The sequence below is a fragment of the Ursus arctos genome, unplaced genomic scaffold (genome assembly GCF_023065955.2).
Source record: "Ursus arctos isolate Adak ecotype North America unplaced genomic scaffold, UrsArc2.0 scaffold_7, whole genome shotgun sequence".
Lineage (NCBI taxonomy): Eukaryota > Metazoa > Chordata > Mammalia > Carnivora > Ursidae > Ursus > Ursus arctos.
Genome location: NW_026623089.1, coordinates 73316021 through 73328129, shown reverse-complemented (window position 1 = coordinate 73328129; position 12109 = coordinate 73316021). Strand labels below are relative to the sequence as shown.

The following is a 12109-nucleotide window of genomic DNA, read 5'->3' as shown; positions in this document are numbered from 1 at the left end:
GACAATGAGTCTGTGGCCTCTGCCACAGAACTAATGAATATGGATATAATCAAATTATCAGAAATGGAATTCAGAGTAACAATGGTCAAGATGATGTGTAGACTTGAAAAAAGTATTAACGAAAATGTTAATAAGAATATAGAATCTCTAAGGGCGGAAATGAGAGCGAATCTGGCAGAAATTAAAAATTCTATGAGCCAAATGCAGTCAAAACTAGAGGCTATGACGGCCAGGGTGAATGAGGCAGAAGAACGTATCAGCGAATTGGAGGATGGGTTAGTAGAAGAAAAAGCAAAAATAGAAGCTGGACTTAAAAAAATCCACACCCATGAATGTAGGTTACGGGCGATTACTGACTCAATGAAACGTTCCAATGTCAGAATCATCGGCATCCCCGAGGGGGTAGAGAAAAACAAAGGTCTAAAAGAGATATTTGAACAAATTGTAGCTGCAAACTTCCCTAATCTAGCAAGGGAAACAAACATTTGTGTCCAAGAGGCAGAGAGGACCCCTCCCAAGCGTAACCATGACAAACCCATGCCACGTCACGTCATAGTGCAATTCGCAAATATTAGATCCAAGGATACAGTATTGAAAGCGGCCAGGGCAAAGAAATTTCTCACGTACCAAAGCAAAGGTATCAGAATTACGTCAGACCTGTCTACACAGACCTGGAATGAGAGAAAGCGTTGGGGGGGGCATTTTAAAAACTCTTTCAGAGAAAAACATGCAGCCAAGGATCCTTTATCCAGCAAGACTGTCATTCAGAATGGATGGAGAAATAAAGACCTTCCAGAATCGCCAGTCACTGACCAATTTCGTAACCACGAAACCAGCCCTACAGGAGATATTAAGGGGGGTTCTATAAACGTAAAAAGGCCCCAAGAGTGATATAGAACAGAAAGTCACAACCGATAGAAACAAAGACTTTACTGGCAACATGGCATCATTAAAATCATATCTCTCAATATTCAGTCTCAATGTAAATGGCCTAAATGCTCCCATAAAGACACAGGGTTGCAGATTGGATAAAAAGACATGACCCATCCATTTGCTGTCTACAAGAGACTCATTTCAAACCTAAAGATACATTCAGACTGAAAGTAAAGGGATGGAGTACCATCTTTCACACAAGTGGACCTCAAAAGAAAGGTGGGGTAGCAATTCTCATATCAGACAGATTGGATTTTAAACTAAAGACTATAGTTAGAGACACAGAAGGGCACTATATTATTCTTAAAGGATGTATCCAACAAGTGGATATGACAATTATAAATATATATGCCCCCAACAGGGGAGCAGCAAGATACACAAGCCAACTCTTAACCAGAATAAAGAGACATATAGATAAAAATACATTATAGTAGGGGACCTCAACACCCCACTATCAGAAATAGACAGAACACCCATGCAAAAACCTGGCAAAGAAACAAAGGCTTTGAATGCCATACTCGACGAGTTGGACCTCTTAGATATATATAGAACATTACACCCCAGAACATAAGAATACTCATTCTATTCTAATGCCAATGGAACATTCTCAAGAATAGACCATGTTCTGGGACACAAAACGGGTCTCAACCGATACCAAAAGACTGAAATTATTCCCTGCATATTCTCAGACCACAATGCTTTGAAATTGGAACTCAACCACAAGGAAAAATTTGGAAGAAACTCACTTGGAGACTAAGAACCATCCTGCTCAGGAATGATTCGATAAACCAGGAAATCAAAAATCAATTTAAACAATTTATGGAGACCAACGAGAATAAAAACACAATGGTCCAAAACCTATGGGATACTGCAAAGGCACTCCTAAGGGGGAAATACATAGCCATACAAGCCTCACTCAGAAGAATAGAAAAATCTAAAACGCAGTTTTTATATTCTCACCTCAAGAAGCTGGAACAGCAACAGAGGGACAGGCCTAATCCACTCACGAGGAAGCAGTTGACCAAGATTAGAGCGGAAATCAACGAATTAGACACCAGGAGTACAGTAGAGCAGATCAACAGGACTAGAAGCTGGTTCTTTGAGAGAATTAATAAAATTGACAGACCTCTGGCAAGACTTATCCAAAAGAATAGAGAAAAGACCCAAAGTAGTAAAATTATGAATGAAAAAGGAGAGGTCACAACCAACACCAGTGAAATTGAAGGATTATTAGAAATTTTTATCAACAGCTTTATGCCAATAAATTAAGCAATCTGGAAGAGATGGAGGCCTTCCTGGAAACCTATAAACTACCAAGACTGAAACAGGAAGAAACTCATAACATTTCATACTACCAGTGTATGATTTGATAAATTGTTTATAGTTTACTTTTTTAAAAATTTAATACATTTATGTTTTAAAATTTAACCTCAGGGGCACCTGGGTGGCATCTGACTCTTGATTTCAAAGATTACAAAGATTCAAAAGTCAACCAATGAAAAGGTGACAAAAAAAGATAATTCCATCATTATGTCAATATTTGGGGTTTTTTATTAAGTCTTTTTTAAAATTACGTCAGTATTTAATTAAATATAAGACAGAAAACTGGAATTCCTTCATCACACATTATCAAAGGATTTGATATTCATTTAACCAAAATAAAACACTTCAAGAACTGCAGACTATTTACACATGTATTGAAATATTTTAATGAGAAAAACTACAAAAACACTGATTAAAAATTTTAGATTATGGAGGATAATTGAATATGTTCGGAAATTCCAGATACAATTTTTTTGCTTTCCTTTTCAAGACATAAATCTGGAGGGCCTCAAAGAAAAATGTAGCAGCTAGGTTTGGAAAAGGTATAAAAGAGACTTTCACTTTTAGAATGGACATTTTTTCCCTTTCCTAAAATGTATATTTCTTCAAGAAGCATGTTTATAAATTTCACTGAAGAAATTATATTTTTAATAATGTAACAGACCTGCTCCATCAAGGGGTTCTCTAATATAGATAATATCTATCACACTGCAGTCAACTACAAAACCAAAAATAACAAAATTTAAATTTAGAGAAACACTCTAAGGGAAGCCTATTTAAACCCTGTAACATTTAGAAGTTCTCACAGCCATAAATACATTTCACAAAAATATAGTTTCATCAGTGTCATGTAATGTGAACAAACCTACCATTCTCTAACATTTTGAATAAATGATTAAACAGTCAATGCACAGTTGGATTACTAAATAAATTGAAAGTCAAGGAGTCAGAATTTCTCATAAAAATAAATTACAGTACATCATGGTCTCAGTTGTACAATTCTATTGTTAGTTCCAGATCTACTTGGGAAATTTTAAAACCAGTCCTGAATCCTGCCACTCCAAGTCCTTGATTAAGCATGTTTATATAAGGTGCATTTCCATGATTAACACCCAAACCAGTAAGGCTTGGGTGTTTAGCAGAAAAACAGGGCTCATGTTTTTTCCAGGAGTGTTAAATGAACATTCTGGAGGTGGACTACTAGGTTTATCTGGAGGCAACGTGTCAGGGTTTGAATCATTAGTACCCTTTAAAGGAGGCACTGGAATTAGGTGATGACCTGAAAAGTGTAGGACATTAGTTGCAACAGGTCTAATCCAATTATCACTGATAAGTTGAACAAAGTAGACACTAGAGCTTACCACCTGCTAGTCACATGAGCAAGAACTATGTGTTCGTTTGCATCTTGTCAAATTTTCCCATGCTCTGATCCAGTCAATGAGACAAAACCTAGGGTCCAAAAATGCCATTTGAAACTTCTAAAACTCCTTCCAAGGTAGATCCCTCTCTGGTACGTTTGTCCAACTGACCAATAACACAGGGTGGTGTCTGGTGGGACACTCGGCCACTGTACACACTCATTGGACACAGAGTGCCAAACGTCATCAGAGCTATGGCTGTGCAGGCAGTGTCTACAGCAAAATAATTATTCATTTCAATTAGCATATATGTAGTACAAAGAGCAGATGCTCCCGCAAGATCAGTTAAAACAAGAGGATGCATTCAAGGAGCGAAGATACTGCTAAGTCCTAGAAGAATTCTACACAAGCTTCGACTAAGAACTGCCACGTGCTCTCGTTGCCAACTTGTATCAGCAGCTTCAGAGACAGAAGCAAAAGGTTGATTCCAAACGGAAAGCATCATGAACAAGTTAAAAGAAAGAGCCACGAAAGTACAAACTAATAATTGCCCCGTGTGTATCCCGAGCTGCTCCAAAAAAGAGTGCTTTCTTTTAACATAAAGAGAGCTCCCATGGGGGCAAATACAGTGGAGACCTCGAGTCTTTCAAATCCAAGTGAATAGATCAGGCTTGGTTTCCTCATCACCACCCAGGAACTTATCAAACATTCATTAAACTAAAAAGATCAAACAGTCAAGTAGGTATTGGCAGGGAAAGCTCTTACTGATAGCGGAACTACGTCACATCAGCAGGATGTCAGCACATGTAAAGTTTACTGCACCGAAGAGCAAGGTCTCCCAGGACCCTCAGTCAGCTGCAACAAGTCTAGAGGTAAATGGAATTAAGATTTGGAATAGATGAGATTTGGGAATCTCCTCTTCATGGTTGGTCATGTGGTACACCCTCTGTGGATCAAAGACATCTGTAAAGGATACATGTTCACAGACTTAACTACCTTAAATCCTAAGTGAAAATCACCTTAAATGTCGGAAATTTGTAACACATACTCTTATGATAAAGCCTAAGTGAGACAAAGAATTACATGATACAAAAAAATTCTGTACATTTACAGAAAGTGAATGGGCAGGCAAATAATATTGTACGTAAAATACAGTGACTCAAGAAAGGTTACAGGCCATATTTCACAGCTTATAAGCTTTTTTTTCCCCCCTCTAACATTGCATTTTCCTAAACCCAAATGACCTTTTTTTTTTTAAGATAAGTATTTTCAATTAAATTATCTAAAGGTCCATATTCGATAACTATGTAATGATTTAAATTAAACATGATTTTTTGGGTCATGATGTGCCCTAGTCATTCCCCTTTAGGTCTATGACCTTGAGCTCTAACCATCCTTCAGATGCATTCTTATAGTTAAAGCTTGTAACAAATTTCATCTTATTTCTAATTCAACGTCAGAGAATTAATGTGTTGACATTGAAATAATTAATCCCCGTATAATTAAAGTGATATATATTTAACCACTTAATAGAACAAGGAGTGCATATAAAAAAGAATCTAAGAACTAGATTCTCTACCTGAAAGGAAAACAGTTATTTTGATCTCTATGCTAATTCAACCCATGGCCCCCAGAACAGAACTATAGGGCGCTCTATTTCATTCTGTCTTTAATGAATCCAAACTGAGTAACTGGAACCAATAGCCACTTATTCACAAATGTAGTCTATTTCTAATTCTTGGCCAAATAAGCTCTCAGAAAGATGATTTAAAAAAGAATCTTAGCACCCATATATATGACAAAGGTATTTTGGCTTGCAAAGAATGAATATAGCTTCTATTCTGGCAAGATTTTTAAAAAGATAAAATCAGCATCATCCTTACAGGAAATAACTCCTAACCCCCTCTGTTCTATTTGAAGAACAGTCACAAATCATTTTAAAGTCCTCACTCCCAGTGGTGAATTCTCACACTGTCCTAGGCTTTCTACTTTATGGGATTTGAAAAATCAATGAGATAATTTCATTCAGAATAAAAATGTGAGCACCTTGAACTTGGAAAGGAGCAAATGACACCATAGCACATCAACATCTTCCATTTGGCACCAGCTGGTACAGAGGTTAAGAATTTCTAAAAACAAAACCACAAAAACCAGGAAAGAGAGAGGGAGATGGCTAGTTGGAGGAGGAAGGGTGATATATAGACAGTACACACACAACTCCGTACCAGCTCAAGCCCTTAATCTTGGTGCAATGATGGTTTTGGTAAGGTCCTGAAAACACTAATGGAAGTGAGTGTCCATGTAACATACCAAAGAAGGTTAAGGAGCACGAAGGAAAGCTCATTCATCACAGACGCAGACAAACTTAGGCTCAATTGCCCATTCTGCCACTGGTCAGCTCTAGGACTTTAGGGCAAGCTATGTGCCCCCTTTTAACCTCAATCTTGTCATCTGAAAAATGAGATTAATAGCACCTACTTTATAGGGTTCTTGTGGGGATTTTATGAAGTCTCAGGTTATGAGTGTCGAGGCTGTAGAGGCTGTGGTTCTAGAAGGAGAACCCATGGAGAAGGCAGATCACCCAGATTCTAGTCTTTGTTGAGCCCCACACCAGCTGTGCACCTCGCATGTGTGACGGAAATTCTCTGAGCCTCATCTCATCAATTTCGTCTGAAAAATGCACACAATAATATCACTTCTACCTTCCTCATTGTTTCTATTCAAATCAAGTGAGATCAATTTATAAATGGGATAATATTTTAGGATAATATTAAGTATGAGAGAGAAGCACTCTTTAAAGACCTTTTCACTTTCAAAGTACCCTCCAGACTCTTTAGGGAAAAAATGCATGAAAAAAAGCACGCATTTACATTACATTCTTTACTTTAAAAAGGTTAAATGTTTGTTAATTAAAAGGCCTAATTAACATTGAAAGGTTTAATGCTTACTGAGATCAACTATCTTCACTTGCATCAACTAAATTAATAAAAGTGAGATTAAATAGTATTTATACAATATTTATCTTGAAATCTCATATTCTGTGTTAAGTCATTTTGTCCCATTTAAAGAGACGGACTTTAATAAAGTAGTATTTTCCACTGAGAATGACTTAAAATAAGAATCTTACGTTATTATGAAGCCTCTTAGGTTTTCACTTTGGATTTCAAGCAAAGTAATCCACCCTGCTTTCTATATTAACTGCAGCACACAAAAAAAGCCCTTTATAACAAGGTATCATTAGTCATAGATGTTTTTAAACAATCACTCCAAATCGGACTCCTTGAACAAGTATGTAAAGAGAAAACAGTCATTACAGCATTTCAGAGGAAACTCAGAAGGCCTATTAGGATTGGTGGGGTTTCCTGAATATCATGCAAGTTCTCTGACAGTTAGCAAGAGCTAAAAACAAAACAAAACAAAAACAAAAACAAACCAAAAACCACTAGGCTTAAAAAAGAAAGTTATCTGAGGTTATGATGCATTTGACTTATTTCAGGAAAGTCTAAAATACTCAAAGGGATGATGAGTTGCTCAGTAGTGCCTTTTTTTCCCTTGGGAGTGGGGAGGGCTCTCTGAAATATAAATGTCAGCAAAAGAAAACCAAATATTCAAAAAGCTACTGAGGTTAAACAAGTTTTAATTCAGCTTTACAAGAAAATCCATGTCGGCCAGGCTCAATTGCTCCTGCCACTCTTGGTTAATATGGTATGGGTTTAGCAACAGGTGGAATCATTCATTCTGGTGTCTGTTCACCCAACATGTATTATCGAACACCTGTTACCTATCAGTTAGTTTCTAGTCCCCCCGGTTCCAGAAGGAAAGCAAGCATACAAAGTTGCTCATCTCTTGAAGATCACATTCTAGAAGTGAGAGGAAATCGATGAATGTGTATTTACGTGAGGTGGGAGTATTTGCTAGACAGAAAACCAAGGAATAAGGGACATGGGGAATTTAGGGGTAGGAACAGGAGGTAGCAGTCCAAAACTAAATTATTTTTAACTTTAAAGCGGCATCTGAAACGCGTACCAACCAGAGCCACAGTCTGAAGAATACAACTGTGTGTCATAGAACTCGATTACAAACTGAACTTGCCAAAAACTGGTGAAGGCCTCAAAAAGTAACAATTATAATGCCCCAAACAGCAAGTTATTTGTTGAAAACGTATTGAAAATCTAGGTACTGCAGTAGGCGTTTTATATATATTACTTTTTGTTATGATATTTTTGGGTTTCTTTAGAGATTGTTGTAGATGCAGCATGGCTACATATTATTGGCAGCTCCTGCCATCAGGAAGTAGAGCCTATGTCACCCCACCCTGAATCTGGTGTTTCATTAGTAGATGGTGGGAGAAGTAACATCACGGGGAGTCCCAGGGCCTCATTTCAACGGGAATGCAGCTTCTGCCTTTCACTCTCTGGGACCCTGAGGGTGCCATGCAGTGAGGAAGCTTGCAATGGAAGACCACTAGCGCAAAGATTCCAGACAATTCAGCTCGGGCTCAGGCAAACAAGCAGTTTCTGAGAAAATTTAAGTGAGATTGGCAGAAAAACCTCCCAGGTAACCCACACAGTCCACAGACATAACAAACCTTTGTTGTGTGAAGCCTTTAATTTGGGGGCAGGTTTTGATGCTGCAACAGACAGAGAAACTGAAGCTGCCCATGTTCAGAGGCTCACAGCGAGAAAGAACAGAGCCAGGACTGTAAGTCACATCTGTCCGAATGCAACTGCTGACCTTTGTCGCACTGCAGGTCTAATTTTCCTGAAAACCCATTTCTTTATCATGAAAAAATGAGGTTAAAATAATCCATAAATTTCTACCATAGTCAACATTTCTATGATTCTGTGAATCTATGAGCATTTAGGTGCATTCCCTGCCCAACCCCCTCCTCAAAAAATCACAGTATCCCAGCAATTTCCCGGGTAAAAGTTCTTAAATCACTAGATTAAAATTCCAGTTGTATCACTAATGCTTAAGCAACCTAACTGAAAACAAACTATTTTCAAATATGTAACAACAACAACAACAAAGGTGGAGGGATTATAATAGCCATCCAGCACAGCTGTGAGGAGATGGAGTAAGGGGTATGAAATGCTTTCAGTGCACGCACAGAGTTACATTCAGTGCAGTGGAGCAGAGAACGTGTGTGTGTGTGTGTGTGTGTGTGTGTGTGTGTGTGTGTGTGGTCATAAGTAACATCCAAAGTAATACCTGCTCATTACATGGCATCTAAGATTAAAGTTGATCCCCAATCCTCCGATGGTCCTTTCATTGAGAATCAAGGTCTAGAATCATTCTCTTTTAGAATTGTTTTGGAATTCTAAGCCACCACGTAAGAAATCCAACTTTTCTGAGATTATCAGGCTGTGGAGGAGGTCAAGTTAGTCACCTGAAGAGGTCACACAGAGAGACAGGACCATTCTCATCAGTCCAGCCATCTCGATCCAAGTGACAGGGGTTCATGAAGCTTTCTGAGGGTGCCAGCTTCAGCTCCATGTACATAAGGGGCCACACAGACAACAACCTACTTCCGCCCACCAACCACCAAAATCACAAATGATGACATATTATTTGGTGACAGTTTATTATATAGAAATAGATAACCAGGACACACGTGTTTCTAAGTACAAGACAGACAAAATTCTTAAAATTTCTGTCTCAGTTAATAACTTCACGGCTGCTTGGAACAGATTTTCTGGCCCCTTCCTCCCCGCACTGACCGACACACACACACACACACACACACACACACACACACACACACACACTCCTGCATACAGATCTAAATCTACATAGGCATATAAAATTGCATTATTTTCAAGTTGCTCAATAAACTATGACTCTGTAGTGATAAACGTACTGTAAAATAGAGGATAAAATATACTAAAAATGATGGCAAACACAAATTTGACTATTAAACTCCACCATGAAACTCACAACAACCATGAATCAAGAAAGAAAAAATAAGACTATATAGATCTCTCATTGCTGAAAGGGAAGAAACACTACTACTCCAAATTATGTCGTTTTCCTAGAAACAAAGGAAAATTCTTTCAAGGGTTCATTTTATCTGGGCCACTAGATATCACACAAAAAAAGTCTGATATTAATAAGAACTCAATTAGTTTTTACACCAAAACCAGAAACCATAAAAGAAAATGTTAAATGTGAACTTAATACGATTTAAAAAACAAGAAAACTTTGGACTTTTTTCTAAACCATATAAAAAGAGGTAGTTTCCTTCATATTAGAAAGGTTCTTATAAATTCATTAGAAATTGGGATACTGACATGAACAGGCAGTTTATATAAAAAGAATCAATGAAATGGCTTTGAAATATATGAAAATACACACAGTCTACTAGCTATTAGAAAATGCAACTTAAAATAAAAAATGATGCAGTGTTTTCAGATCTCTGGCAGAGATAAAATAGACGTGATGACCCGACACGTGCTGGGGGAGCTGGAGGTACCATCCCTCTCACGTCACTGTGGATGTGGGTCTCCATGGCTCATTGGCAGGCGTTTCTGCAATAACTCTCCAGCATACACCTCTAGGACTCCACCCTACACAACTGTTTGCACACATTTGCATTTAAAGATGGTCATTAAATCACTGTAATAAACATTTTAGTCTAAAAATGGACAGTCTGTTAATTGGTAAAATATTAACATTCAAATATTGAAATTTTATGCAATGTTTAATAGATATAAGCATGTACCCAAATACATAGAGAACTCAAATATTTATTCTTAGGTACATAAAGCAAAGTACAAGTCAGTATGCTTTTTACTTTCTCATTCATATAAAAAATGGGGCATGGGCTGTATATATGCACATATGTGTGCAGGCATTTGCATGGAATATTTTTGGAAAGATTCGTAAAAACCAATATATCTGGGAAAACTTATATTTTTAATTTAATATTTATAAAAAATATTCCCTGGGAAACAGGGGAATAACATGAGTAGCAGCCTCATTTTTGTATAATTTTTCCCTATTTATTTAGATTTGCATTTTTACCATGTGCCATTATTTCTCTCTAAAATTAGTGGGGTGGGGAGAAATTCAATGATTTCCCAACGGCTTTCAAATGACATGCAACAAAATAATTGTAATACACGAATGCAGTATTTTGGGAGCTGGAGGTTGTGTAGTTACATTCCAGAGAATCCCAGAATCCCCCTGAGTTACTGGGTACCACGGCAGAGTCTGATGGGGAGGCGAAGTGGTCAAAATTCTACCTCTCACCCTCACCAGCTTCAGTCAAAGCGTTCCACTTTTATCTATTTTATACATTGCAGCTACACAAAAGGCTTTGTTTGAATGGGAAAATTCCACTGCTAGACAAGTCTGAGAATTCTTGGCATATAGGAATACACTAACAACATATCCCCTAGCTGTCAACTGTGACACAGGGCACAGCTGGCTAGTTTGATTTTAACCTCCATCATTCCATGATAGTTGAAGGGCTCCTTATTTATAAATCTATGCAGCAGCCACAAATCATAAAGCCGCCTACTGACCTCTCTTGTTTGAATGCATTCTGATTATGGGACAGTATCTATAAAAAGCATTGGCAATTTATTTACCAAATTTTCCAACAGGGGGGAGAAAAACCCAAACACAAAAACAACAAATGTTTTGTATTTATTTCTGTAAGGTTTCCTGTGCTTTATATAACAGAATAATTTCACATCAGCCTTTATAACTTTGTCACATTTACTGAGGAATCAATTGTGGGAATCTAGAACTTCAGAGAGCACAACTTGATGTTTTCCTTAATAAAAAGTTTTCAGATGTGAAGTCTTGCCGGTTACTATGGCCTATGCTTGCATCACATTCCTTCTCTAACTGCAGCTAAATAGGTCTTCTTTCTCACGTCACTTTCCGCTATCATTTAAAATGTGTTGGCTCCAATATTTTATTGCCGAAAGCACAGCCTGCTTGTATGTCTGAGACCACATCTGCTTCCTCAGGAAAAGTGCCCTGTGCAACAGAGAGCTGCTGCTACAGACACTGGTTTCTTCCTACTGTCTGTAATTCGGGCAGGAGGAGCTTCTCCTGATACAAACGACAGGTCAAACACCAGGCTCTCTTGCAAGGCATAATTCCTACAAATTGTGACTCCTCCCCCCTCTTATGTTTAACATCCCTTTTCAGCCACACTTGTCTACTGGACTCTATCCAGATGTCTAATAACTCCTAGCAACTGATCTTTCCTAACAGTTGATCTTCATTTCTGGATTTAATTTTCATCACTGTTCTTCTTCCCTTGATCCCTTCCCATGGGCCACCCCTCTGGGACTTTTCCTTGGACATTCCTATCTCCGGGCTAAGTGATGGCTTCATTTGTTCTAGGCTCCATTGAGATCCTAGATAAGACGAACTTCTATCCACCTGGAAGGAGAGGTCTCACAGGATTTTCAAACAAAATTCAAGGTTTGAGATTCTATCAGGTCAACAATAAGGATTTAATTCCTGAAAGCTATTCT

General features: G+C 37.9%; 1 protein-coding gene and 1 pseudogene across 1 annotated transcript in view; both read right to left on the bottom strand.

Annotated features, from left to right (window-relative positions):
- PCDH15 (protocadherin related 15) overlaps positions 1–12109 on the bottom strand; it is a 1631248-nt gene that overhangs the window by 1379589 nt on the left and 239550 nt on the right. The gene's annotated exons all lie outside the window — the stretch shown is intronic.
- LOC113258987 (zinc transporter 6-like) lies at positions 3236–4029 on the bottom strand (annotated as a pseudogene).